The sequence below is a fragment of the Ambystoma mexicanum genome, chromosome 5q (assembly GCF_040938575.1).
Source record: "Ambystoma mexicanum isolate Mex_15411 chromosome 5q, UKY_AmexF1_1, whole genome shotgun sequence".
Lineage (NCBI taxonomy): Eukaryota > Metazoa > Chordata > Amphibia > Caudata > Ambystomatidae > Ambystoma > Ambystoma mexicanum.
In genome coordinates this window covers 1,114,617,511-1,114,644,704 of record NC_090933.1, presented here as the reverse complement: position 1 = coordinate 1,114,644,704, position 27,194 = coordinate 1,114,617,511, and positions in this window count along the sequence as shown.

The following is a 27,194-nucleotide window of genomic DNA, read 5'->3' as shown; positions in this document are numbered from 1 at the left end:
ACTTGAAAGTCAAACTTGGGTGTATTCTTGAATTTACTTGAAAGTCAAACTTGTGTGTATTTCTGCATTTACTTGAAAGTCAAACCTGGATGTATTTTTTCATTTACTTGAAAGTTCAACTTCAGTGTATTTCTGCATTTAACTTTTGGCCATTGATTGTAACCTGCTAGCCCAGTGACTGTTCAATACTGCTTTACTTGCTTACTCCTCCCTCTGCCTCTTCTCATTTCCACTCATGGCGCTTTCTGTTTCTCCCATCTATTCCAACTGCTTCTCTATCAACTACCCTTCCCTTCTCACAAAGTCTGGAAAAAAGAAATTTAAAAAGGATATCTTGGCCTCCAACCCAGGACTCCCCATAGCTGATACCTATACCAGCGCCTCTTCCAGACATACCCTCACCGACATCCTCTTTGTTGTTCCTTCGCCGGATCTATGGATCCCCCCATATGATCTCTGTGCTTTGTCCTGTCTCCTCTCCCATTAATGGTGGCACTCGCTGGGATGTCCTCATGGCTTCTTTCGACTCCTCCAGAGTCATCCTTAATGTCTACCTAAATGGCACTGTCATGGTCCAAGGCCCTCAGGCCAATCTCCTCCTCTTCGATAGGCATTTCCCTCGCCTCATCAACTTCCTCTCATCTCCAGCTGTCCCCTCCTCTCACTCCCTGGCTACCTTACCCACTTTTTCCTCCTCTTCTGCCACTCTTCAGGCTACCTCCACAACTCCACAGGGCATACCTCTGATTTGTACCCCTCCCCGGAAGGTCTTTAAGGCTGGCAACCTTCTTCATCTTGCCCCTCTCAACTCTCGCTCTGCTGTCAAACACGCCTCCGACATCTGCCACCTCCTTGAAGAACTGGACCTTGATGTCCTTGGTCTTACCGAGACATGGTTCACGGCTATCTCTGTCACAAGCTTTGACACTCTACTCCCTGAGGACTACAAGATCCTCTCTGCACCCAGATCCACTCAACCTGGAGGGGGCGTAGCCCTGATCTTTCCTGAGTGGATTCCTGCCACTATCATTCCCATTCAGATTTACTCCTCTTTTGAATGCCTTGTCTGCAGGCTCTCACTCTCTCCTAGCCACTCTCTTACTGTTGCTACTCTCTACCGGCCCCCCGGGCAAATCACCTCTTTTCGCTCTGAGTGGGCCGACCTCTCCTCCTCATCGCTGCTCTTTCGCAACCTCTGTGATACCCTCTCCCTCACTATCCTCCCCTCTGGCCTGACGCACTCTGCAGGACACACACTTGATGTCTTGATCTCCCCTGCCCCCCCCTCTCTATTCCTCTGACCACTCCTCTCTCCTGGAGTGAACACTGCCTCCTCTCCTCCCATTTCTCACTCTCTTCTCCCCAGGCCAACCATACTCCAACACTTCCACTTACCTTCTCGGGCATCCGACCTATGAAGTGTGTGCCAGCTGAGGCTTTCGCTGCCACCTTCTCTCCCCCTCCTCCTCCCCTGACTGACTCACACCCGGACACAACCCTGTCCCTTCTCTACTCTTCCATCTCTGATACTCTTGATGCTCTTGCCCCTGTCATGAGGATCTGCTTGAAGTCCAAAGCCAAATGCAATTCCTGGTTTGATTCCAACCTAGCTGCACTTAAACGTAAGTGTAGGGGAGCTGAGAGCAAATGGAGGTCTTCTTGCTTATCCTCTGACAAACTGGCCTGTCGCCTGCTCCAAAGGCAATACCGACTCTCTGTCTGCACTAAGAAGAGAGCCCACATTCAAGCCTGTGTCTCTGCGGCATCCAACAACTCGGCCGAACTCTTTAAAATCTGCAAGGAGCTTGCCAACCCTGCAGCAGTCTCCTCCCCTCCTCTTGCCTCCCAGGCTCTCTGCAATGCCTTTACCTCGCACTTTATCTCTAAAACCCAGGACATCCTGTCCACCCTCGCCTCCCCTCCCCCTCCTATTCCCTCTCAGTCTGTGCTTGGAGACGCCCCTTTAAGCACCCCCCCACCATCCTTCTCTTCCTTTCCTATTTTCTCCCCTGACAAGGTCGCTAGACAAGTCCGATCTATGAAAGCCTCGTCAAAATAGGTTCATCCCTGTTCCTCCAAAACCATCAAGGACCACATTGACACCCTCGCTCCTGCCCTTGCTGATTTTTGCAACCACTCGTTTGCCTCAGGATCCTTCCCCTCCCCTCTGAAGCACTCCCTTGTGCATCATCTTCTCAAGAAACCCACAGCTGATCCTTCCTGTCCGGCAAACTATCGCCCAATTTCCATTACCCCCTTTCTGTGCAAACTCCTGGAAAAGCTGGCCACCTCTCAGCTTAACCTTCATTCAGATTCTGTTGGTTGTCTACATGACCACCAGTCTGGCTTCAGAGCGGCCAGAAGCACGGAAACTGCTCTCCTCAATATCCGTGAAGATCTGCTCTCCAACCTAGATTCGAACATTCCCTCTGTCCTCATCCTTCTTGATCTCTCTTCTGCCTTCGACACGGTCAACCACACCATCCTGCTCAACCGTCTCCGTGATAATCTGGGTATCACTGATCAGGCTCTGGCCTGGCTGACCTCTTTCCTCTCTGATCAACCCTCCCAGGTCCAACTGGGGTCTTTCCTATCTTCTATCTTCCTCTCCACCTGCGGGGTTCCCCAGGGGTCTAACCTCTCACCCTGGCTTTTCAACCAATACCTGGCAACTCTCGCTCACTGCATTGCCATTTTCTGCTCAAATTTCCAGTGCTACGCTGATGACACTCAACTCATTTTCCGGCTGCCCTCGGACACCTCCTCTCCATCTCTCATCTCTGACTGCCTAACTGCCATTCAAAACTGGTGTGCTGCCAATGATCTTTGTCTGAATGCCAGCAAGACGGAGATCCTCCTCATCGGCACACCATCTCCATCCTTTTCCCTCACTCTCTGGCCGGCCTCCCTTGGCCCTCCTCCTACCCCTACCTGCGAGGCTAAGAACCTTGGCGTCATCTTTGACTCCACACTTTCCTCCTCGGCCCATATCTCTGATGTCTCTAAAAAGTCAAACTTCCGACTGCACCTCCTCAGAGGTATTCTGCCTTTCCTCTCCTTCCCCCAGAAGCTCATGGTATCCCAAGCTCTGGTTCTCTCTAGCTTGGACTATTGTAACAGCCTCTTTCTAAATCTACCTGCCTCTACTCTCCGCCCTCTACAACTTATTCAGAACAGGACTGTGAGACTTGTCCTTGGCCTCAAGCCCTGGGATCGTATCTCTCCAGCTTTGAAATCTCTCCATTGGTTCCCAGTGGATGCAATGATTACATTCAAAACCCTCTGCATTGTCCACAAGGCTTTCTGGGGGCTGGGTCCAAAATACCTTCAGCTATCCCTCCGCAAATACCTCCCCTCTCGAGCACTTCGCTCGTCTACCTCTAACTCCATCAGGGTCAGATATTTTTCAAAGAAACAAGCTGGCGGTAGATCTCTATCTTTGGCTGGAGTCTCCCTCTGGAACAGCCTCCCTGCCACTCTAAAACTTGAGGAGAACCATGTTCGGTTCCGGAAGCACCTCAAACCCTTCCTCTTTGCTTCTGCCTTCGCTCCCCTTCTCCCCTGCTGATCTGCTCTCTTGGCACTGCGCACCTGGCCACCCTCTGTCCCCTGGGCCAAGGTACCTACTCACCCTGCCACCTTCCTGCACTGCCTCCTGGCCACCCCTTGCACTGGGGACTGTATCTGGACCCCTACAGCCCCCCCCATTTTCTTCTTTTCTGCACTTATTCAGACTTACCCTGTCTGCTGCCTTAAACACAGCACTTGCCACTTGCTGGCTGCACTACCACAGTTTGCCTCAATTTTCTATTTATTTTATTTATCTGCGCTCCTCGGCTTCTGCACTTTCCACTCTCCCCCTTCCATGCACTTTTTCCCTTTTCCCTTTCCCATGCACTTGTGCATTCTCAATGTCACTGGGCCTAGTAAGATCATTTTTATGTTATGCTGTGTTCTCCCTTGTTCCCCTCCCTTGCCTAGTTGCGCTCTGAAACACTTGTGTACAAGCGCGATACATATAAAATATCATATCATATCATATCATATATCATATCATGAAAGACCAAATCTGCAGCCGCCTAGATTCCTGGAGGATCAGCTAAAAATGTGCAAAAACAAGTTTCAAAATGCTGACAATTTATGACCTTTAAGAAAATATTTGTTAAGATTAGTTAACTCCACCTGCCATACCACGATAACCATGATATACCGTCATTTGGAGAGAAGGTTATCATACCGCCATAAAACCAATACCGTGACACCCCTACCACTGGATGACGGCCAACCACCTCCTCCCCAATCCCAGTAAACCCAAAATCCTGATTTGCAGAAGATAGCACTCTACCCCAAACCCACCCCTTGACTGCTCTCCATGGGAACCCCCCACGCACATCCACTTCAGTAAAGAACCTGGGATGCACACTGAGCTCGGACCTTACACTCTCTTGCCACAACAATGGCGTCTCCAGATCATGCCACTTTTACTTCCGCATTCTCAGGTGACTCATCTCCTATCTCTCCTACCCTCACAGAATCTGTGCAAACCTGGCCATCATCCTCTCTTGGTCGGATTATGCCCTCTACCTAGGCGCCCCTGCCTTTCAACTCAGAAAGCTCCTACAGATCTAAAAATCTGCAGCAAGGCTCCTCCTTGCACTCTCCCCAAGAGAACACATATCCCTTGCACTCAGGGTCCTCCACTGGCTTCCTATCAGCCGATAAACCACTTTCAAAACCATGTGTATCACCCACTGTGCCCTCCACAAGAAAGGCCCTGAATTCCTCCAAAACAAACTCACAGGTTACCAACCCATCGGAAACATCAGATCTGGCTCTGTACACCTCCTGGTGGTCACCCCTTTCAATCTCACCAGATAAGGAGGCTCCTCCATCTCCGTCCAAGCAGCCATAATCTGGAAATCCCTCCCACTCAACATCTGCATCCTAGAGGACCACCTCGTATTCAGGAAAGCCCTCAAAACCTTGCTTTTTCTTACTGCAGCCTGATGAACCCAATCCTGTCATGTCTACATGAGGATACCTAGGTTATACTATGCCCGCCCTCCTCCGTCCCCGATCGGTTCATGGGCCGAGTCACATGACCAGAAGACACCCACTTTAGTGACTCACCCAGGGCAACCTACCCAAGCAGCTTGTCAGGGCCTGAGACTAAGGGCAGCTCTGTGGTCAGTGTCTTGGCTCCTGATTGGTCCCTGGCTCGAGTCACATGACCAAGGGACTTGTGCTCTTGGCAGGGCCCTGGCGGCTCAGGCGGCTCACATGGGTACCTCCCATCTCCAGTTTTCCCTGGGCGCCATTGGGAGCCCCTAACCGGCCCACAAAGTCAATTCAACAGCAACTGCCAGGTAAGAGATGACTTCCTTAAATCTCATAGCCAGAGGTGCTTACAGCCAGGTGATTGTTAAGGTGTAGCCAATGTGTTATATCTAACTGCATGGTAGAGAGTAGCCAGTGCATCGATACTAGGTAAATGCAGAATGCACCCATGTCTGAATATAGGTGAATGTAGAATGCAGCGAGTGTATTGAATCTAGGTAATAGTAGACTTTAGACATCACTTGAATCTAGGTGCATGTAGAATGCAGCCACTGATAATAGGTGACTGCAGAATGCAGCCATGTCTGATTATAGGTGAATGTAGCCGGTGTACTGAATCTAGGTAATCGTAAAATGCATCCATCACCCTGAATCTTGCTGAATGTAGAATGCAGCCACTGATACTAGGTGAATGCAGAATGCAGCCATATCTGATTATAGGCGAATTAAGCCAGTGTACTGAATCTAGGTAATCATAGAATGTAGCCATCACTCTGAATCTAAGTGAATGCAGAATGCAGCCACTGTATTTGTTTCAGGTGAAATTTGAATGTAGCTATTGTACTGAATTTAGGTGAAAGCAGAATGCAACCATTTTACTGGAAAATTAGGTGAATGATGAATTCAGTCTGAGTACTGAGTCTAGCTCAATGAAGAATTTAGCCAATGTTTGAGTCTAGAAGAATGTAGAATGTAGCTAGATATTGCATTTAGAAGAATGTTGAACATAGCATCTGTATTGAATCCAGGTGCATATAGAATTGTGGGATATAGTGACCCACTCAACTGCTTTGCCCCACATCACCAAGCTGCATTTGCGCAAGAAACAGCAACCTGGCTGCGCTGGCTCCTGTGCGCACCCAGGACCTCAAAACTGCATTTTGGCAGCAACAAAAAGTTAGCTGCACCATGCTGCCTATCACACTTCAGGCAAGATGGAACAAGGGGACACACTGAAAAAGTATGCCAGTGTGTTCTGAAACATATAAATGGAATCAAGTGAAAAAGCAGCGCTGCTTTGCGGAAAACCCAAAATTCCCCTTCAAATTGAAACATTTTCACCCTTTAAAAATGCTGCTTTGATGCTAATTCCATCTGTTGATTCTGAAACCACTGTGATTAAAAATGCCCTGTCATGCCGAGGATATTTCACTGTGCTTCACCAAAACCAGGTATAATTCATGAGTGATAGGCCCAAACCAACTCTGGGAGAAATCAATAAGCAACTTTACTTTCACTCGCATGGGAACACACATTTATTTCTTTCCAAAAGTATCCAGGCTCAGCAGTTCAAAGAGACTTTAACTCTCTGAGCCAGGTGAGTGTCAATGTATCTATGCTTTAGATAAAACTCCTGCATTCAAGGAAATGCCTACAGCTGCAAAGACAGTGTGGGCATCTGAGGGAGCTGCCAAACTGAATTTAAAGAAAGAAATGCTAGCAGCTTTAACACATGTGGAAAAATGGGCTTTGCTGACTGAAGAAAAAAAATGGCCTGTTTAATAATAAATTGTTGAATGAAAGCCTGCTCACTTAGCAATGTAAAGGGATTATGTTAGTGGTGATAATACACACATAGGCTATCTTCTTTCACAGGTTTGTTTTAATTCAGGACCCAAAATAAGAAATTAAAGAGTTTAAAACACATGGGCTGAATTTGCAAGCTCTCAAAAAACCAGTTATTCCAGTTGCCAGCCATGAAACTTCCCCAAGGAAGGGAGACACACCATAAACTTCCAGGACACGAAAGTGATAATTGCCAGCTTGAAAAACATTGAATGGGCCGGGACAAAGAAAGTTCACACGCACGTCAGACATTCGTCTGTGCTCCAGGCCGGGACAATAGAACTCCTGGGACACTAACCTGTCAAGTGTAGGAGGTAATAAAACCTTCAACTAAGATGAGAAACACCCATCTTGCCTTGAACGAAATGACAGTTGGTTGCAGTTGGAGGAAGGAAAAAAAATTATCTAGTGACAATGGACTGCCTTTTGGTTCCAAAGACTATTTTATAAATAAACTTTAAAAACTTTTTATCTCTGCAGCAAGAATTAATAAAAATGTAAAATGTTTGCAGTTTCAAATATAATTTTATGGGCTTTCTTCTAAGACTTGGTAGAGCTCATTGTCGCATGGGGAACAGAGTTACAAAATATGACAGATTACAAGAAAAGCATCCATGTTGCAAACATACATTTTTGTACATACATCCCTTGGGATAATTTGCATTGGTGTATAAAACTGTGGAATTTTAGGCCGAATCTTTCATGTTTAAAATTACCAAAATATATCAGAACAGCGAAACAAGGTCCCACAGACTTGAGGATTGGACTGATATGTGCTGCACATAATATGTAACCTGTGTGTGTAATTTGCCAAGAGATTGCAATGGTGTAATTGTATGTTTTTGGCAAAATCAGATTTCCAGTAAAGTAAATGTGGGAGTTTTTGGACATTGTAAAACTCACCTCATAAACCAGACATCATTCCCTTGGAAATCCAACCAGTTGAGAGCAAAGTGGAGATTAGCACCCCTGTCCAATCCAAGTAGTTTAGGGGCGTGCGTAGTTCACCCTGCCCAGCCTATATACTTTGATGACGTCATTATGCACTATAAATAAGGGTCCCTGACAAGTCTCTGACACACACTCTTCCTGATTTACTGCGCTGCATTCCTGTACCCATCATCTTCCAGATCCAGACTCCAACTACAAGGCCAAACATTGCTGATCCTACTCTACGGCCCACTGCAGCACTCAAGCAGTGCTGATCCCATTCCCAGCAAGGCCTACAATATAAAAAAACCCCACTAAATTTCCCATGTGGTACCTCTGGCATCCTGATCCAGCATGGCTTGCTGCCACTCACTGCAGGTTGCTGCCATCCTGCTACCCTGATGACCTATATTATCCAGTGACCAGAATTGCCAGTCCAGAAGTGCTACCCGGTAACCAGTCCCTGCCCAGTTTATCCTGTCCTACTGATTTTGTCTGGCTGTCCTTTGTTAGACCAGATCCATGTGGTGACCAGAACGCTGACTGTCCAAAATCCCCCAAAAAACTAAAAAGTGGAATGTGAGTATCAATTGCCACACCATCTAAACCCATAGCCTATCTTGTCTTTGTTCTCATCCCGCTCTCTAAGTCACCCTATCCTTATCCTGATACCTTGTTCAAACTGTCACAATCATTCTTGCCAGCCTGCCATTGATTTCTAGAGCTAGCACCATCTCATTAGTAATTTTGCCTTGTGCAGATCCTAAGTCCTAAGTCCTATTTCGAGTGATTGGACTGGTTCCGCCGGGGTTGGGCGCTGAGATGATAGGGTTGAACTCGCGAATCAACCCTGGAGCTTACTGTGTGCCTCTCTGGTGGCCTATCCTGAATACACTAGTGTAGAGTAAAACTGGTCATAACAAAACTGATTTCCTTTCCTTTTTAACCGCTCCGTTTTACTCAAAACGCACCTTTCTAAATCTTGCATAACTCCTTCAATTTACCAGCTAGAGACTTAATTTCGCTTCAAATAATAAAATTGTATTTCACCTGTTTTTATTAAAACCCATTTGGGTAATTCCAGACGGGAATTGCAAAGTTTGCAAAGTTTACAAAGTTTACAACTTGTCATTTGCTGCATTCTGTGTTAAACCTTCCACTCATTCTTGAACTCTATGCTCTTGGTTATCCATTCTTAGGGATTGTTAGTATATTTACATTGTTGCTTTAGTGAATAATTGTATCTGCTTCAAGTTTTTTACACACATTCATTATCTTATTCATCGATTTCTGAGTGTCATTTTTAGCATTGCAAAGGGGTTTGAAATCTGTTTTTCTCTCTTATTTGGGGAGCGAAGGTCAGATTTGAATTCTGTTTCCCATTTGTCATTCGTGATTACCTGCTGCTGCTGGTTATCCACTCAGAAACGATTATTTGTGGGATAAGCGAACATTGCAGGGGGAAATTCTAACTTGAGTGCTATCTTTCCTAAAATCAAAAAGTGCTCCTATTTCCTGGTGTTTTGTAGATGTGTCAATAGATGGTTAAACTAAATGCATTGCTTACATTCCTATGGTTATTATCACCCCATTGGTGATTGCTGCTCCATATTAAAAATTGTATGATTTCTTTTGAATTTTAAAATAAATAAATAAATAAATATTACATTTTATCAACCAGCCTGGTTCATGGTCCATTGTGACCCGGGGTATTTGAAAAGGGTGAGTGATATGAGTCGTGTACCATCTCAATATTGAATCTAACATAAAAACATAAGCATTTCAATCGCGCGCTGCATACTAGGCTGAGACTAAGGTGTGCGTCGCCTGATCAAAATCCTTAACAAATTTGGGGGCTCGAGTCCGGGATTGAGTTTGGTTGCCACCCGTGACAGTCTAACACAGCAGACTAACCTGCAGGGTAGTAATACTTTGTGTGCTGTGAATACTGGGTTACACTGTGCAAGCGCCTCCCAAAACAAATACTCTAAGTACCAGGCCTGTCTATAAAAGTAAAATTAAATCAACCCCAAAATAATTAATAAAGAAATAACATTTCCAAAATTACTGTTCCAGTAGAGATGAATATGGCTAGGGAGCACCTTCTGCACAAGCTATTTGGCAGAGGTGAGAGGCCAAAACAGGAAGAAAAAGTCTGGCTACACGAAATAACCCAACAGGTCACCGCCATGAACCTGGATACATGGCAGAATGGTGGCCTATTACACGAAGCTCTGAGTGAGCTATATATGACCCCAAACATTAAAAAGGAGCAAAGCAAAATTGCCAGAATCACGGTCTACCTGTATCTCCACAGAGGAGAGATGCGATGAAGGCAGGAAGAAAATGAAACGCTAGTGCAGAATCAATCTGAGCTGTTAAATAAAATCCAGATTGATTTAAGTTTAGTGGAACAAACATTACAAAAGAGCAAAGAGTTGGAGGTAGAATCTGAAAACTACATCATAAAATAAAAGAGAATTTGGCTTGCCAACAGCAAAATAATGCAGATCAAGAGGCCGAACTAGAATCAGCAAAAATAGAGTGTCAAGGTTGACTTTCTCGAAGAGAGTCAACAGAAGCTGGCTCAACATTTAACCTATAACAGGGTCTGCACAGACCAGATAGTTACTCTACAAAATCAGATAGATGAATTGAGAGAGGAAAGTAATAAGTTAATCTTGAGAGACTTCCACTCTCAAACAGAATTTGATGAAGAGCGCCAGAAATTCAATATCATCAGGCAACAAAGGGATGACCTGGCTGAACAGAGAGGCACCCTAAGTCAGGAGAGATATGCCCTAGGCCAGGAAGTAAGCCAATTAAAAATAGAGTTACGGGGAAGTGCGTCAACACTCCAGAAACTCAATGACCTCAAAACAGAGTATGGAAATCTACTGGAGCACGCCAGACGGGTAGAAGGTTCTCTGGAAGAGAATGTTAAGAGTGGGTGTGCTGCCATGAATTGCGCACACATCCAAAATAGTTTGAGCTCATTGAGCAAGATTTAATTTAAATCAAATCAACACAGCCGACACGTGTTTCGAGCAACAACGCTCTTCCTCCAAGGCTGCCATATTATAACACATAATGTTTGTACATATTTAACATGATCATAGGTAGTAAGCCAAATTAACAAACAATCAGGCCCAAACATCAAAAAGGAAGGCAAGGTGGTAATGCATTACAGTCCAAAATAATAATTGCCCAACATAAATTGCATTGGCAAAAATAAACAATAGTCAAGGGACATCACATATTAGGCGAAAAATGCATGAAAAGGATATAAAGTGTTGACAAGGATGTTGGGAACAATTGACAAACATGATAAATAAAAAACAAAAAGAAAAGTATAAAATTGATTAGACAATGCAAGGCTAAGAACGATTGTGTATGCGCAGAATGGTCACTCAGTATGTTATGTAATTACAGGGCAGTAATTGCCACATTCAAAAACCAGATGAATTACCTTGTAAGGGCTCGAATAGGAGAACTGAATGCTAAAGAGAAGAGGAATATAGCCCAAATAAGATTGGATGATCCAGAATAATGTTTCTGCCTAATAAAAAATCGATTAATAACTCATATAGAAAAAGACAGTTAAAATTAAAATCCTTACCTATAGAGTATTGCAATTAAGGACTTCAAAAATACAATGTGGGTTCACAGGCTCCATTGCAAATATAAATCATTTATAAATTGTATTGCTTGTTACCTTTAATTGTGTACGCAAAACTAATGAAATTAAAGTTAGTATAGGCGTGCGCCCACATACCTATATAGTTGCAATTGCAATTGGACTCTTAACACGAAAAGAAGGCAACTGGGGAAAGCGTCAAGAGCAGCATGGAAGCAGCATCACGTGCAAGGGGAGACAAAAACAAACCATCCGAATTAGTGGTGCTAACCGGTCCTCATAATAGAAGTATGAGGTAGTCACATGTGCATGGCCACTGCTTGAAACTAGTCTGCAGGGGTCTGCGCGAAAGACTAGACTTACTGGCGTTTCCGCACGTAGTAGGGGAAACAGGAGCCTCGCGTGTGCGCGTGGCTACTCCTATATTAGTAAAGTACATGAAGCGTTACTGCCGCGCAGAACCCGGAAGCATGGCGCGTTCAGGCAGCCATGTTGAGAGTAGTGCTTCATTATGGGCTAAATAACAAGCTGAATAGCAAACTGCCTATGGGCTGATATTAAAAGAAAAGAATTTCTAACTCATGCATAATTGCGAATCAAATGAGAGACGAAGAGCCAATTAGTCGCAAAAAATGGGTATACCTAAGTCGTAGGTATATAAAGTTGAATTAAGATAACAATGGGCTAGTAACCCAACCAACAAAATAGCTGAAAAGGCCGATTTTGACAGAAATGTAAATATATGGAGCGGTACATGAACCGAACAATGATATATTCACAGAAATGATCCAGCCCTGGGCGGACGGAGCCTCCATGTAGACAATTGATAAAAGTGAGCTTTAAATTATGCATTCAATTTAAAGAACCTAAGGCAACCATTATTGACCATACAGGACAGCTCTTATTACAGAAATTATATATAAGCACATGTAGCATGATACAACCAGTTAGTCATAGGCCTTTGGAAAGTGTGACTTCAGAGGAACCCCTGAAAATTCATGGTCACTGTTAAGGCCAATAGATACAGTACGATATTGACAAATTAGCTGTGCTTCAAGTTGTCTAAGTTTCAAGGTCAGATTGCCGCCACGTTGTGGCAAAGTAACTTTTGCCATGCCGGCACACCTTATGTCAGACTTGTTGTCCAACTGATGATTTCTTTGCCAATGTGTGGCCAGGGGATATTTAGATTATTGACTTGAAATGGTGGACAAATGCTCTCGTATCCTAATCTTGAGAGGTCAAATTGTACAACCAATGTAGTATTTACCACACACACACAATATACAATAAACACAAAATTTGGAGTTGCAATTAATAAAGGCATTCACTTTGAACGTACCCAGTTTGCCGAAATCAATTTGAGGAACCTCAAGTGCATAACAACACATAGAACATTTTCCACATTTGTGAAATCTTGATTAGTATTCTGACTGAGCAAGGTAGTAGCAGCTTGTTTGCTGGGCATAAATGATGGTGAAACCAAGTTTTTTAGGTTGCTTGCCTTATTGTAGATAAAATTCGGAGATATATCCAACCAAGGTGCTATCTCTTGGTCTAGCTGGAGCAAATGCCAGTGACGTTTAACAATTTTGAATAAGTTGGAGATGTCTGCATTGTAATGTGTAATAAATTTTAATTTATTAGTATGACTAGAATTAGACCTTTTTTTCGGTGTAAGTAGGTCAACCCGCTTCATGCTTTGGGCAGTACGTTCAGCTTTAGATATCGTATCGAGGTTGTAGCCTCTAACTAGAAATTTATCTCGTAGAAATCTACATTCATGCACAAAATCATTTTCACTAGAGCAATTTCTGCTTGCTCTAATGAATTCACCTTTCGGTATGTTGGCAATAACAGATTTTTTATGACAGCTAGATGCATGTAATATGGCATTGGCTGCTGTAGCCTTACGAAATGTTTTTGTTACAATTTCGTTATCATGCAACCTAATAGTCAAATCCAGAAAGTTAATACTTGAACTACTGTATTCATGAGTGAATTGGATACCCCAATTAGGCAAACAAACTCAAGTGATTTATGACCAAAGATCCCCTTAGGCATATTCAGGCCCTTAGGAGTGTCATAATCCCCTACCATAGAAATGTGAAATATTCTGTTTGGGAGGCCAAGGGTGGAGGGTTACCAAAATTCGCCATATTCAGAGTACTGTGGGAGAAGGGATAGTTACCCTTCCCGTGATCCACCTAGGGTTGACCAGGGACCCCCGTACCAGCCGGAACGGGTGTCCCAACTGGAGCGCCAGGTCCAGAACCTAACCCAGGATATGGGTCGCATGTTGAGGGCTCAACAGAACCCTCAGATCAACATGGTGGCTCAGAACACCACAAACCAAGGATCTGGCACCCCAGAACGATGACGGGGCAAGAACCCTGACAACACACCGGTTCGAGAGGAGGAGGCATGAGGGGAACGGGAGTGTAAAGCCCTAGAGGAAGCTTCCTTCCTCACTTGTGAAAAGCCCCTGGACACGCAGGAACTGGAACAAAAATCTGCTGCCCGCGAATACCTGCCTCCCAAGGAACAGAGGGGGGTAGGAGAAATACAGGACTCAAAGAAACCCATTTTGTGGAGGAGGTTAGTGTCCTCCAATTTGAAGGAGATGAATCCTCAGAGGATTCTGGGAAGAAGATCTTCTCCTTCAGGGAAGGGGGGAATCGTCCCAAGGAAAAAGGGGTCCCAAGGGATTTAAATGAAGACGGTGGGAGCGGAGACTGATTCTGAATCGCCCATCCTAGAACCCCAGAATGAGCATCAAGAAGACATAATATTGAAAGAGGATTCCCAACGTTCCCAAAACAATTCTGGTGATTTCTCCAAAAAGGGGGGGGCACCCCGGAATCAGGAAAGGAGGCCTGAAACTCCTCGAATCTCTGAGTGCAAAATATTTCTTTCAGATTCCGAAACTCCAACACAGAATTATGCCTAAACTACCCCTCTTCCTGGACAACTCCAGAACTTCGATGGGAATGAAATTTCTGTTGAGGGGACTGCGGATCTGGAAATTAAAATTGGGCGACATAAGGTGAAAAACCCTGTCATAGTCGTGACTCTAGAGGGCACACCCTGTCTACTGGGGAATGACATCCTGCGAAGGTTGTCCCCCTTAATAGACTGTGTGAACAAGGTCGTCTGGACTCAGACTAGCAGGCCAATAAAATTGAAACTGAGTGTCAACCATGTTAGTTTAACTGGCACATGTCACATGGTTGAACAAAAAACAGATCATATTGAGTTTCATTTCCAGAATAACCAAATACCTGACGTGACAGTAATTGCTGTAGGACAACAAACTGGGGATGGGAACTCCTCTCCATTCCTGAAAATCAACCTTCCTTCCAGTCTCAGGTGGCATTCCACACTGGAAGGAAATACTTTGAAATTTTATACAAATTCACAATCTGAAAATCCCAATTCCATAGCCAAACGAGATGAGAAACCAGCACAAAGTTTAGCTGATATTCAGAAAATTAGAGAACAGTTATTCATCCCTATTCAGTCAAATGAGGGGAAGGAATCTGTTCTCGCCCGAGCGTGCGTGAACAACGGCAAGAGCTTCATCAGCGAAGCCATGTTCTGACAGCTCCCAAAAGATCTAGCCATTCCCACATTTAAATTGATAAATAAGTGGGAAAATGGGCCTGGAAACTCCCAATTCCAAACTTCTCCTGCCTAGCAGGTGTATGCTCAAAATCTCTATCGGAAACAAAAGCATACTACATAATTGTTGGGTCATGCAAGATGTCCCTGCTTCCTTCTATATTAGTGACATTCTCAATTGTTTTGCCATTAATTTGGACCTGATAAATTACAAAGCTTGGTCCCAACTAGGGGGCAATCCCATGGACTTTGATGATTCAGAGAAAGCATGTCGGTCAGCCCAATTGCTGCCGTATGCAGTTGAAGTTCAAATTGGAGAGGAGGTCACCATTCCAGGACGGACACGACTATTCCCACTTGAATTAACAATTAAAAGAGGACAGAAACTGCAAAATCCGGACGCATATGTACACCTCAATGCCCATCTCCAACAGCAGGGGTTGGGGTTAAACCCAACACCATTAGTCAATGTAGAACAGAACACCACACCAATATTGATGGATAACAGCAACCTTAGGAGTTTCACTCTGGGCACAGGCACCATTATTGGAATGGCGGTTGATGACCGACATTTTTCCATGGATCTAGGGAATGAACTGATAGGACCAATCCCCAATGACTGCTTTGACAGTGATAGTGACAATGAATTACCACCAGACAGGATCTTCACCCAGCAAGGGGGGAATTTCCTGGTGTACTCTTCCTGCCCTTACGCGAGGAAGAGGTGACCTGTGACATCAGGCAGGATAAGGTGATCTTCCAGGTCCCCAATGACAGCCTCGCCTACCTGAAATACTCTGTCCAGGTCAATACTCTCACCAGGGACCTCTACACCCAGTTGGAGGAGGCCGCTGAGATAGCAAAACCAGAAGTCTTTCCAGGATTCAGGCAAATGGTTGAAGAGCAAGGCAACCTAGCTGATGCCTGTGAGACTCCGGAGCAAAAGCAAAAGCTGAAACAAGTTTTCTTAGATTTTCAAGATCTCTTTGCGGTGGACTTGAATGACTGTGGTCGCACAGAAACCCATACAACAACAATTCCCATGGACCCGGGAATGACTCCAGTGTTTGTGAAGCAATATTGCTTGCCTCTCGCATCCATGGAGTCCCTCACAGAAATAATCAAAAACCTTGAGTCGCGTGAGAGAATTTGTCCAGTCCACAGCACCTTTAATAATCCTGTGCTGGGGATCTTAAAACCGAACACCCAGTGGAGCCTCTGTGCCGAGTTTAGGGAGCTAAATAAACTGGTCTATATGTCCCGATGCCCTCTCCCCTACATCGACCAGGGGATGGCCCAGATCCAGGTGTCAAAGGTATACACTGCCATTGACCTGACCAATGGGTACTCGACCGTGCCTGTCAGTAGGGAGGACCAATACAAGCTGGCCTTTACCTTCAGCGGGCAGCAGTACACCTGGACCCGGACTCCCTTTGGATACATCAACTCTGGCAACAAATTCAACATCTTCCTAGATAAGGCCATACCCGACTTGGGTGAAAGGGGTAACCTGTCCTATGTGGATGATGTTCCCAGAAGAAGAAAGTGGAAGCACTCCTAAAACTGAAAGACCCCACAACTCTGCGTGAGATAAGAAGCCTCCTTGGACTGACAAATTGCAGTACGAAGTTCATTGAGGATTACGCAGCGATCACAAGACCCCTGATCCATCTGTTGAAGAGGGATCAAGTGGGAGTGGGGTCCAGAACAACACGAGGCTGCGAAGCAACTCAAAAGAAGCCTCTCACAAGCGCCTTGTCTAGCTTACCCTGTCAAAAACAAGTTCTTCTTGGAGACAGGATTCTCAAATACATGCTTGACAGCAGTATTATATCAAAAGCATGACAAAGTCGATAAAGTCATGTCTTATGCAAGCAAGACTTTATCCTCTGTGGAGCAAAAATTCAACGATTATGAGAAGGCACTCCTGGCAATGGTGTGGGCATTTAAAAATTACCGCCATTTCATCCAGGAGAACACATCATAGTGGAGACTCCCCACCAGCCTTTGCAATATATCCAAAGTGACAGAATCCGGGCCGGAAATGTAAGGAATTCCAGAATTACTTCCTGGATTCTGTCAATGCAAGGCTTTTCTGTGGAGGTCAGATATGGCCAAAACAAGAAGAGTCCCCTCGCACAAGGTCTGGCTGACTTGCATGATTGTGCCAGAGAAAACTGTCTCGAGAATGAAAGTCTTAAAACCCAGGACAACATGGAGGCATACCTGAATTCCCCACACAAAGTCTATGAAGTGCGAGGGAAAGCCCACAGTTTATGTGGACGGGTGCTCCTACCATCTTGACAAGAACAGGGAAAAGGAACTGGTGACCGGCGTGGGGAATGCCTGGGTGAATGATGTCCTGGAACCCTCATCTGGGTACAAAATCGGTTCCCGTAGTAGTCAGGTGTCAGAGTTGATGGCAGTTCATCAGGCCATCCTCGCTGCTGTCCAACACCAACTCCACGAACTGGTCATAATCACTGATTCAGATTATGTCCAGAACGAGTTTGTGGAGCACCTGGTTAATTGGAAAACCAGAGGCATGCTACGTGCGAATAATAAACCGCTCAAACATGGCAAGCTCATCCAAAATATTGATGATCTGGTCACCTTTAGTGGGATGACCATCTATTGGAAGAAGATCAAGGGTCATTCCAGAACAGAGGGGCCAGACAAAACTGGAAACAACCTAGCTGATCAGCTGGCCAAAACCAGAGCCATCCAGGGGGATCTCCTTGAGGTCCTGTTCCTGTTGGGGGAAATCCAGGTCACTGCTATCACTAGGTCCCAGGCAAATGCTTACAATGATATTTCAACTGCACAATGGAGTAGGGAGACCATACATGCTGATTTAATCACGGCACAAAAAGGGGACCCGATTAGTGGTAAGTTTTATTAACACATTGAGGACCTTGAGAACTTTACCCTGACGGTTAGCGATTACATTGGGAAAGAGGACCTCAGGGTATTGATGAAATGTCTAAAAATTATCCAAATCCAAGACGGTTTGTTGGTAAGGAGATCCATATCTGGCTGTGACCAGTGGGTGGTCCCTACCTCATTCCGAAGCCTGATGCTAAATCACGCCCATGATGCAGCCCGGTCATTAGGGGTTTCACACTACTTTAGAAATCTTGCGAGAGGTTGCATACTGGCCACACATGGGGCAGGACCTCGACCAATACTTCAAGGGGTGCACAATTTCAGCCAACTTCACTCACACACCGAGCTCCCCTCCAGAAGAGGGGATGACACTGCTTTGGTCAGATTCACAAGTAGATTTCATCGGGCCCGTGATTCACTCCTCTAGGGGGAACAAGTACATGTTAACCGTAACATGCTTTTTTACCAAATGGGTGGAATGCCTCCCGGCCCCAAATTGCAAGGCAGAAACAGCAGCTGCCCTGATGATCAATCACATCTTCTCGCGTTTTGGCCTACCCCAAAGGATTGCGTCAGACCGAGGTAGTCATTTCACCAGCGAACTGATGACAAAGATGTGTCAGATACTTGTGGTAAAAAGGAAACTTCGCATTGCATACCACTAGTCCTCTAGTGGTGGAGTTGAGAGGTACAATAAAACCATTGTGAGCATTTAAAAAAAGTTTGTGGCAGATTCTGGGCCTAGTTGGGACATCTGATTACTGCTTGTCCTGATGGCCATCATTTACATTTACATTTACATTTATTACATTTATAATGCATACAATAGACCCATAGGCATGATGGCACAGACAAAGTGCAAACAGACAATAGTACATAATATACAGAATATAGCTCGGGAACAAGATCCATATGGGGAAAAGGCCAAACACTGTGGCAGTCAACAGCAGACTCTTAACAAAGACGACTGTGGGACATTCATCAAATAGCAGAAAAGTAATAAAAAGGGAGGGTACAAGAGGGGAAGTCCATGAGGGACTATAACATTTAGAGAATCAGATTACATTTCATAGCACCTTTGGGCAGATATTTACAGCATTTGAGAAAAGTAGGTAGGGTTTTATCCCCACAGCCGACTATGATGCAGTCACTATTAGAGAGTGAGCACCAATCGCTCTGATCTATCCTGTGGGTGATGATTAAGTCCAAGCGTCTAACCACCACTGGTCCTGTTCTTTGACGTAACCAAGCTAAAACCTTGTTATGCAAGGCTTGTTTAGATTCTTTACCTTCGATCTTCTGGACATTGGTTATAATAAAGTTTCTTTGGTCCATTACAGAATAATACAAGTTCACGTCCTTTATTTTTGGCATTTGTATTATTATGTTGTAAATTCCGAGAGAGTGTTCTCTTCAATTTAGAGTTCAAGATTGTTGGCTGATTTTCCTCTTTGTGTGCAATGTTCGACTCACGTCGCGGCACCAATGGAAGACTTTCCAATGGACCATCTATATTGGGAATAGGTACCTTATCCTTACAGTCCACAACTGATCCAATAAGTTTAGGTGAGTCCTTACTACCCCAGTCAGTTTGGGTCCCTTGGTCTATTACTTCCTTTTGCATAATGGCTTGGCAGGAAGCATTCACGAGAGAGGACTGTGGCAGAACGCCTGTACAGGTGGACCTGTGAGTCTGGGAGGCGGGGTATTCACCATAAGTGGCTGTGGGCTCGATGCCCAGTTATTCAGAGCCTCTGCCAATATGCCGGGGTCAAATGGGTCTTTACATGCAAGAAGTTCTTTGGCAATATTAGCCATGGGCTCAGACCACTGGGGAGGACCAATGGAGAGGCCTATGGGTTCCAATTGAGGTGAGTTAGGCATAACTCTCCCTTGAAGAGTGGGGTATTATGTAAAAACAGGTATCTCTGTTGTTGCCAGGAGTGGAACATCAGTGGACAATAGTGGCATCAGATGGACATTAGGGTACATTTTTTGCATAATGGCTTGGGCTACTTGTACCTTAACATCTTTCCTCACAGAAGGACTATCTAGATCCTGTGTTAATCCTGATGCTTTATGCATGGAGGCAGGGTCTTCAGGCAAATCATTTTTTTTAGCAGGGAGTTTGCTCTGCTTACTGAGCACTCGCAATCTCCTACGCACACTGAGAGCTGTGACCTCTGGAACCCGGTCCCTATTAATAATTGGGGATAAAACCATGGTGTCTGCCGTGCCCGCAGGGCTTGTTTGGATATAGAGTTAGCCCCAGGCTTCTTGCGGCCTGTCATCCTAGTACTAATTTTAGGCTATAATACAAATTAGGTGGTAATCAGCAAAGGGACAAAAGTCAACCCCCTCTGAGGGAAGAACTATCGCCCAGCTGACAGCAAGAAGGCAACGTAGCGGACTCTTACCACATCAGGAGGCGCCCTGCAGCCTCTCTGATCCCGGTCAGCACTCTTCCGTTTCCTCTCCGACAGTACAGAGATCAGCTGCAGCCGGCAAACAGAGCTGCCCGTAGTGCCTGAGATTTGAGGTGGGATAACGATGTATGAAGCGAGGGTACTGCTCCACAGGATAACAGAGCCCCCATGTCTCACGGCAGAACCACCGCCGGCAATGCAGCAACACGCAGCAAACTGCTGACGAGAGAGGAGTAGGAGATTACACCTTCTTCTGCAACTAAGATGTCTCCATTTGAGCTGATGACTGGACTGCTCTATAGAACACAGGAGCAGACACTGATTAACGCCTCCGACTCCATGAGTATGTTGAGAACCTAAGAAAACACCTTTAATATGCTTTTGCGCACGCTCAGCAGAACCTAGAAAGATCTGCAGAGGGGATGAAGACTCAGTATGATCTAAAAGAAAACAAAAATGAATACCTGGTAGGAGCCAGGGTCTACCTGTACAATTTCCAAAGGAACCAGACAAAAGAGCACACATTTTTGCCTAGCTGGCGAGGACTTTTTGTAATTGCAGACAAAATCTCACCTGTCACCTACAGAATCCGCATCCCCAAAGGCGAATTGACAAAAGAGATATGGGTACATATTAATCAGCTAAAGAGTTGTCACCCTAGGCATACTTTGCAACAAATTAAGGAGCCCAGAGAGAATCAAACAGAGGAGACATCGGAAACATTAGAATAAAGAAAAGAAGAACCAGAAGGGAGCCGATAGGATTTATAAATATGATTATGTAACAAGGAATATATTCTTCATTATCAATTGTGATCATTGAATGCCCGCTTATCCCACTGCTGCCAACCTGATTGGAGGGCAGTTAGTGGGAAATTGTCATAAACCAGTTTGTGTTCTCTTTCATAGATTCGTACTGGTTGCACCTATCTAACAACCAAGGAGGACCACCCCGGCAACCTGGAAGGAAGAAACCAAAGGAGATCCGGGAGTGTCGCTCCACACCATGAAAGGAAGATCCAAGGGAAGCAGGGGGTGTCGTTCCACGTCCCGACCAGAGACAATGAGAGGAGCAGAACGCACCATTCTCTGATGGAAGAGGGACTCATACCGGCCTGATCCTGCTGTGTTCCATAGTGAAATTCCACTTCCTGACTCTTCCTTGACTTGGAAGCCCAGGAGAAGTCGGGGGGAGGTGGATCTGTGGGATATATTGACCCACTCAATGACATTGCCCCACATCACCAAGCTGCATTTGCGCAAGAAACAGAAACCTGGGTGTGCTGGCTCCTGTGCTTATCAGCACCTCAAAACTGCATTTTGGCAGCAATAAAAAGATGGCTGCACCACCCTGCCTAGCACACATCAGTCAAGATGGAACAAGGGGACACAATGAAAAAGTATACCAGTTTGTTCTGAAATATGTAAATTGAATCAAGTGAAAAGGCAGCACTGCTTTGCAGAAAATCCAAAATTCCCCTTCAAATTGAAACATTTTTACCCTTTAAAAATGCTGCTTTGATGCTAATTCCATTTGTTGATTCTGAAACCACTGTGATTAAAAAGGCCCTGTCATGCCCAGGATATTTCACTGTGTTTCACCAAAACCAGGTATAATTCATGAGTGAAAGGCCCAGTCAAACCAACTCTGAGAGAAATCAATAAGCAACTTTACTTTCACTTGCACAGAAACACATGTTTATTTCTTTCCAAAAGTATCCAGGCTCTGCAGTTCAAAGAGACTTTAACTCTCTGAGCCAGGTCAATGTCAATATATCTATGTTTTAGATAGAACTCCTGCATTCAAGGAAATGACTACAGCTGCAAAGACAGTGTGGGCATCTGATGGAGCTGCCAAATCGAATTTAAAGAAAGAAATGCTAACAGTTTTTATCACATGTGGAAAAATGGGCTTTGCTGAATGAAGAAAAAAAAGGGCCTGTTTAAAAATATATTGTTGAATCAAAGCCTGCTTACTTAGCAATGTAAAGGGATTATGTTAGTGGTGTTAATACACACATAGGCTATCTTCTTTCACAGGTTTGTTTTAATTCAGGACCCAAAATAAGAAATTAAAGAGTTTAAAACACATGGGCTGAATTTGAAAGCTCTCACAAAACCAGTTATTCCAGTGGCCAGCCATGAAACTTCCTCAAGGAAGGGAGACACACCATAAACTTCCAGGACACAAAAGTGATAATTGCCAGCTTGAAAAATTTTGAATGGGCCACGACGAAGAAAGTTCACATGCTCGTCAGCCATTTGTCTGTGCTCCAGGCTGGGGTAATAGAAGTCCTGGGACACTAACCTGTCAAGTGTAGGGGGCAATAAAACCTTCAAATAAGATGAGAAACCCCCACCTTGCCTTGAAGGAAATGACAGTTGGTTGCAGTTGGAGGAAGCAAAAATAAAATGATCTAGTGACAATGGACTGCCTTTTAGTTCCAAAGAGTATTTTATAAATAAACTTTAAAGACTTTTTATCTCTGCAGCAAGAATGAGTAAAAATGTAACAAGTTTGCAGTTTCAAATATAATTTTATGGGCTCTCTTCTAAGACTTGGTAGAGTTCATTGTCACATGGGGAACAGAAGTTACAAAATATGACAGATTACAAGAAAAGCATCCATGTTGCAAACATACATTTTTGTACATACATCCCTTGGGATAATTTGCATCGGTGTATAAAATTGTGGAATTTTAGGCAGAATCTTTCATGTTTAAAATTACAAAAATTTATCAGAAGGGTGAAACAAGGCCCCACAGACTTGAGGATTGGACTGATATGTGCTGCACATAATATGTAACCTGTGTGTATAATTTGCCAAGAGATTGCAATGGTGTAAATGCATGTTTTTGGCAAAGTCAGATTTTCAGTAAAGTAAATGTGGGAGTTTTTGGACATTGTAAAACTCACCTCATAAACCTGACATCATTTCCTTGGAAATCCAACTAGTTGAGAGCAAGGCGGAGATTAGCACCCCTGTCCAATCCAAGTAATTTAGGGGCGTGCGTAGTTCACCCTGCCCAGCCTATACTTTAATGATGTCATTATGCACTATAAATAAGGGTCCCTGACAAGACTCTGACACACACTCTTCCTGATTTCCTGCGCTGCGTTCCTGTACCCGCCATCTTCCAGATCCCGACTCCAACTACAAGGCCAAGCATTGCTGATCCTACTCCAGGGTTCACTGCAGCACCCATTTCCAGCAAGGTTTACAATATAAAAAAAACACTAAATTTCCCATTAACAAGGGGAAAACTGTGGTACCTTTGGCATCCTGATCCAGCGTGGCTTGCTGCCACTCACTGCATGCTGCTGCCATCCTGCTACCCTGATGACTTATATTATCCAGTGACCAGAATTGCCAGTCTAGAAGTGCTACCCGGTAACTAGTCACTGCCCAGCTGATCCTGTCCTGCTGATTTTGTCCGGCTGTCCTTTGTAAGACCAGATCCGTGTGGTGACCAGAACGCTGACTGTCCAAAATCCCCCAAAAAACTAAAAAGTGGACTGTATCAATTGCCACCCCATCTAAACCCATAGCTTATCTTGTCTTTGTTCTCATCCCACTCTCTAAGTCACCCTATCCTTTATCCTGATACCTTGTTCAAATTGTCACAATCATTCTTGCCACCCTGCCATTGATTTCTAGTGCTTGCGCATCTCTTTAGTAATTTTGCCTTGTGTAAATCCTAAGCCCTTAGTCCTATTTCGAGTGATCGGACTGGTTCCGCCGGGGTTGGGTGCTGAGGTGCCAGGGTGAAACTCACGAATCAACCCTGGAGCTTACTGTGTCCCTCTTTGGTAACCTAGCCTGAATAGTGTAGAGTAAAACTGTTCTTGTCAAAACTGATTTTCTTTCCTTTCTCACTGCTCCATTTTACTCAAAACGCACCTTTCTAGATCTTGCATACCTCCTTCAATTTACCAGCTAGAGACTTAATTTCACTTTCATATTGTACCTGTGATCTATAGCTACCCCCAACATAAAAACTTCAAATCAGTGTATTTCACCCGTTTCAGGCGGAAATTGCAAAGTTTGCAAAGTTTGCAAAGTTTCCAACTTGTCATTTGCTGCATTCTGTGTTAAACCTGCCACTCATTCTCGAACTCTATGCTCTTGGTTATCCATTCTTAGGGATTGTTAGTATCTTTAAAATGTTGATTTAGTGGAGAATTGCATCTGCTTCAAGGTTTTTACAGACATTAATTATTGTATTCATCCATTTCTGAGTGTCATTTTTAGCAGTGCAATGGGGTTTGAAATCAATTTGTCTCTCTTATTTGGGGAGGGAATGTCAGATTTCAATTCTGTTTCCTATTTGTCATTCCTGATTACCTGCTGCTTCTGTTTATCCTCTCATAATTGATTATTTGTGGGTTGAGGGAACATTGCAGGGGGAAATTCTAGCTTGAGCACTATCTTTCCTAAAATCAAACAGTGCTCCTGTTTCCTGGTGTTTTGTAGTTGTGTCAATAGAAGGTTAAACTAAGTGCATTGCTTACATTCGTATGGTTATTATCACCCCAGTGGTGATTGCTGCCCTATATTAAAAATTGTATGATTTCTTTTCAATTTTAAAATAAATAAATAAATATTACATTTTATCAACCAGCCTGGTCATGGTCCATTGTAACCCGAGTTATTTGAAAAGGGGGTGTGATATGAGTGGTGTACCTTCTCAATATTGACTCTAACATAGAACCATAAGCATTTCAATCGCGCGCTGCATATTAGGCCAAGACTAAGGTTTGCGTCGCCTCATTGAACTCCTTAACAGAATACAGTCTCTGAATTAAGCTAGGCGTCTTACAGTGTAGCCATTGAATTAAATGTAGGTCATTGTTAGAATGTAGCCAATGCATTGAACCTCACACTCCATGCATAGGGAAACCAGCCGAAGGCACGGCTGCAGACCCGCACGCATCTGCCATCATACGCTACTCAAACACTTTGCAGAACACCACTGCCATAAGACTGCAGCTACCGTTCATGACAAAAATTTGATAGGTAGCTGCATACATAATGACTCTCCCGCTCTAGCATACCCTCCCTTAACTACATATCACCACCCATCCACATGCCAGCTTGACATGGGTGGCTAGTAGGAACTTGGCCACCCCTCATATCATTGTATTGGCTAATATGCACACATGTATACTAGCATCTCTTTGAATTTTTCCCGTACCCTGACCCCGGTCCACCCGAGGGCGTTCAATCTACGGTGCGTTGTGACAATGGTGAACAGCGTTATACAAATGGCACATTACATTACATAAATCTATTTCCTGTTCTTTTTCGAGGTCCTTTTAAGGTCATCATTGTGTCCCCTGCTATTTACTCTCTATACAACTCCTTTGGCTGCTATACTTGGCCAGTTGGGTTTTCAGGTTAATTTATGTGCCAAAGACACATTTTCTTTCCTTCCCCTCCTTTACTGATTTGTTACATCAACAGCTTTCACCCTGTGTTTCCTGTATTAATTCTTGAATGGCGGCTAACTTTCTTAAACTTAACCCTAAAAAGACAGACATTTTATTTTTCCCTGCTTCCACTCTGATACACACCCCCCGGCCCCTTCATCTATTTCTTTTCCTCCACTTAGACTTCCGCTTTCTGATCATGCAATTAATCTTGGTTTTATTTTTGGTTTTGGTCTTTCTTTTCATGATCAAATTCTTTCTTTTGTTTTCAGCTGTTCAATATTTGAAACATGTGTCATTTTCTGATCTTCTCCTCTCCTAAACTGTTGATTCAAACCCTAGTGCTTTGTCATTTGAATGACTGCTGTTCACTGTAAATTGTATTACTGATTAGAATTTTATATAACATTACATGAGCGCCATCCAATACTGCATTAACTTCACATTTCCAAAGGGGCTTGCTGGCATGCAAAATTATTGTATCTAGCTGAACGGTAAGATGTTTATTTAGAATACACCGCATTCCCATTTCCTAGTACCTAGGTTTTCATCTCATTAAGATGAAGGGTGATCTCCTTCATCCACTACAGCATGTGTTGGGGGGAGGGGGGTTCAAAGAGGTTTCTGCAGATCCTTGATCACCCTCCCATGTAAATGTGGGCAGAATGGACTAGCCAAAAGCATATGCCAGTATTACAGAAGCACCAATCCACAAGTTCATCTCTGAATATCCCTCTAGGCCAGTCCTCCCCTATCTGTTGAAGAGTATATTTTGCAGAACTCTCTTTCATCCTTTCCCTTTGGCTAATTGTCTCTCACCTTCGATGGAGCAATCAGCAATGCAACAATGCTGTCACTCCCCACTCCACACTTCCTACCGCTACCCACTTTGCATCATAGGAGGGCCCTTTTTTAAAGAATAATGTCTTTGAATTCTGAAATTTCATCAGAGGTTCAGGAATTGCTATTTATTCAGGACCTTTTTCAGATCTTTCCCAAACCTCCCAGAGCAATGCAGTATTTCTGATTGGTCCATGCAGCACTGCCAATCATATCAAAATCTCGGTAGATGTTTGTCACTCTCTGCGTTTATCTAGAATAGAGGATGACCTCAGTAACATAACAGTAAGTTACCTCATGACGCTGAAAGGTCTATCATGATCAACTGTATAAGGGCATGGTGAAATATTGACCAACATGTTCTAAGCAAAGAAAAGGTTTGAACTTCTTGTTAAAAGTTGGAAAATGCGTAATTACTTTGGGATGGCTTGGGATGGAATTCTACATACCGGGCATGAGGTAACTAAAGATTCTGCTTCAAGTGCACGATCTTACACATCATGTTTCTCCATGTCTAGTTTT